A 4,219-nucleotide genomic window follows, 5' to 3' on the forward strand; every position below is an offset into this window, starting at 1 on the left:
AATTAGTCATATTCCATTTTTCATGACTAATTCCGACAACATATAAGATATTAATATTTTAATATTATTTTATTAAAAATAAAATATTATTTTATTTCAAAATTTTTCACTTGCCTTCTTTGGTTCCGAAACACATCATTACATCTTGGTTTACTTTCGAATCATCCTTTAGCTTACTAATTCCTCTCCAACGAAAATATTATTATTTAATTATTGTTTCTGCACGCGCGAAGCATTTTATTTTAGAACGTTCCTTTCATCATTTGTCGCTCTTTAGCACGTAAATTCACATCAAACGATCATTCGTTTGATCAATAAGGTCTTATTTGTGTCCAACGAGGGTGCGGGGTATTACATATTGCCTCATCAGTCTTTGCATCAAACTTATCTAAGGATTGTTTTCCATTGTTTAGCACAAAACACTTACAACCAAAACTCCTAAGGTGTGAAATATTAGGTTTCCTACCTTTGTAAAGTTCATATAAAGTCTTTGATATCATGGCTCTAATTGAGACTCTATTAAGTATATATGCTGCTGTGTTCACTGCCTCAACCCAAAAATATTTTGGTAGGTTATTCTCACATAGCATAGTTCTACCCGTTTCTTTTAAGGTTAGGTTTTTCCTCTCTACAACTCCATTTTGTTGGGGTGTTCTAGGTGCAGAAAAATTATGATCCAACCCCTTTTCATTGCAAAATTTCTCAAATTCATCACTTTCAAATTCTCCTCCATGATCACTCCTAATACTAACTATGGTTAGTCCTTTTTCATTCTGAACTTTCCTACAGTGACTTATAAATGCTGGTAGAGCATCACTCTTATGAGCAAGAAAATAAACCCAAGTGAACCTAAAGTAGTCATCAACTATCACAAAGCCATAAGATTTTCCTCCTAGACTAGTTGTACTTATTGGACCAAATAGATCAATGTGCAGCAATTCAAGAGGTCTAGTTGTTGACACAATCTTTTTAGTCTTAAAGGATGTTCTAACTTGTTTTCCTAGTTGGCAAGCATCACATATTATATCATTTTCAAATTTAATATCCGGTAGTCCAACAACTAGATTTTTCTTGATTAATTTTGACATAGTATGCATGCTTATATGTTCTAGTCTCCTATGTCATAGCCAGTTATCATTTTCAGCATTTGTCACTAAACACATTTCATAATTCAGTTCAAGATCTTCAAGAAATACAACATACATATTCTTTAATCTTCTTCCTATAAATGAGACTTTATTTGTGCTTATATCTATTACTTCACACTTATTTGTGTCACGACCCAGTACTCTCCTCAAGTCCATGACAACCGCCGCGGTATCCCGATAGACATTCATTACCCGAAATGCCTACCAAGACCCTGCAAGGCTTAATATCAGTATCTCATTTTCGTCTCACAAGGGTATTTTAGTCATTTTCTCCCAAAAAGTTCGAAATAGGCTAAAATGTAATATACAAGTACAAAACACATAATTCATAATAAAAAATGAGTTTAAAATTCTAAAATCTTCATTTAAAATGAAATTTTGATTGTTTGGATATAACAAGAAAATAAAAGAAATATTAAGTAAAATATTCTATTTTCTTATAAAACAATATTTTTAAGACACTGCGTAAATAATTTTTATAACGTAAATGCAAAATAAATTCTACATACAGTAGTACAGATAACTAGAGTATAAAATTTAATTTACAATAACAAGTGGGCCCCCGAATAAACAAAAGTAAAGAAGACTGTGAACCTACAATTTGGAGGATGCAAATCCAATGATAGTCCTCGATGAGATCAACTATCTACAGCCTATTCTGAGCTTGAAATGGATGGAAAGGGGGATGGTGAGATTATAAAATCCTAGTGAGTAAATAGACATCATCATAAACATCTAGAGTTGAGTACATGAAGACGATCAAGTAAATCATCGTAAACTGGGTCACAGCATTAGAACACATTTCATTCAAAATACGTAAGGAGGCTTATGAATCTCATAAAACTAAGCTTGTGCCATAAATCCATTCTCGGGGACACCTTGGTCGAGGTATCCTACCGAGACTGCCAAGGCTGTTAAAAATTCACATTTTGCATAAATCATGTTTTTATTTTGAAAACATAGTCGTTCCTTGGCGTTGGCTGAGTTCCCTTTCACGTGGTGGTTTGGTGTGAAGTGAACCCTAAGCTTTACCCCAGGAGATACCCTACATGCCTCTCCGTTCAAGGTAAGAATATAATAGGGTTTATCGTGCCCTTCTAAAAGGCTGATCCACAGAAACCCCCTACTGTAATGATTAATTAATATATAATCCACCAATTCAATAAAATTTACAATAGCATGACATGTTAATTATTTTATTCACAACCTTTCAAGGCAAACAAATAATTCGTATTTCAATACAATTGCCAACCAGCCAATCATGCTCGATTTATCATAAGCCAATCAATTTAAACAATCGAATTGCAACAATTAACAGTCTCCATGTACTCTATTTTTCAACATCATTATTAATTTCAAAACAATTTATAAATTAATTTCATTGAAACACATTTATTCATAAAATATGAAAATTTACCTTTTTAAATCCCTTTTTCCATAGAATTCATGAAGTAATTTAAAAATCACCGTAGATAATTAAAATGACAATAAGTTTACTCACAATGTCTAGAGTGCAGATTTTTTAAGTACTTAGACTACTGGTCCTCGGGTGTAAATCCCTTGCCTTTATCGGAGGACTCACCACCTTGACACAGTACCAAAATCAAGAAACTTACTACATTGGTACTAAATCAAAATTAAACTAATTTAGACTACTAATGCATGATATGGAATGCAAAATGCACTGGTAACCATCTAAATTCGGTATCGGCTTAATTCATTTTATCACCCGATTAATTGGCCAACGCGTCCAATTTAGCTCCAAATTGCTCCATTTCTTTTCCAATATCTTAATTCACCAAACACAAGTCAAATAACCTAAAATTTGGCAAAACTATCTTCACTTTTCTTCTTGGAAATTTTCGGTCAATAATGGTGCATTAACACCATGATTTTTTCTACTATTTTTCCACACCATAATTCATCATTTTCTAATAAATTCTCTTAAAATAAAATCAAATTCATCCTCGCTCAATACAAGGTAGGTTCGGCCATTGATGGGTGATGGGGAAAATGAATTCTTTTCATGTTGTTTTGTTTCTAGACATGGTAAACTAGCTAAAAACACTAACATAACTTAAAATCAAATCAATCCAACATCATTCTCTCTCCATACCCATTCGGCCAACCATGAATTCACCATGAAAACATACAATCCAACCATGGAAATTAAGGAGAAATGCATGGGTAAGGTAAATCACTAGCAAAATCAAAGAAATTTTACCTTTACTTGATCAAATCCTTGAATTCCAACACTTTCTCTTTGATTTTCCCCACCTAAGGTTTGTTCTTCCTTGGTTTCTCTTCTCTTCTAGTTTGGCCGACCACTATGGGAGAAATGGGCTGGTTTTTATACCTTTTTATAAAGAAACAATAAAATAATAAAAGCATGACACATGGTATTTCCTTATTGGTTCAAATTTTAAATATTTGACTTTTAATTCTTTAATTCTCCACCACAAATTTTTCATGTTTATCCATTTCCATGATGAATAAAATCCCTTGGTCTTGACAAGTGTCGGGGGTGAAAATTTACCGATTTACCTTCGGGGCGTTAAAATTATCGTTTTTGCCCTTATTCTCCAAAAATACCAAGATTACAATTTTTCACTTCTCAACCTCAAATCATACTCCAATAAGTCAAATATGATCAAAATCTTTCAAAAAAATTTCCATTTTGTCATCGAGTGGCAAAATTACAATTTTGCCCCTAGATAGTGAAATTTTTAGTTTTACTCCAAATTGATCCTTGAATCCCAAATCATCATTTTAAATCATTCCTAGACTGTAAAATTTTCAATTTCACCCTAAAATCTCTATTCGATCTAGTTTGAGGCTTAAATCAACTTTGTTCTACCTCTAGGTACAATATCAACTTTTGTAAATTTTTTGAGACTCTCCTAGCATGCAAACATGCTGTCCATCACATGTATGTCATGACAACTATTTTATAAGGTCGGGCTTTACAATTTGAATCAAAGCATACTTTAAATCCTTTATCACACAATTGACTAATGCTCAATAAAGTATGTTTTAAGCCTTTAACCAATAACACATAATTGATTTGAGTT

Source organism: Theobroma cacao, chromosome 4 (assembly GCF_053813885.1).
Source record: "Theobroma cacao isolate CCN51 chromosome 4, ASM5381388v1, whole genome shotgun sequence".
Lineage (NCBI taxonomy): Eukaryota > Viridiplantae > Streptophyta > Magnoliopsida > Malvales > Malvaceae > Theobroma > Theobroma cacao.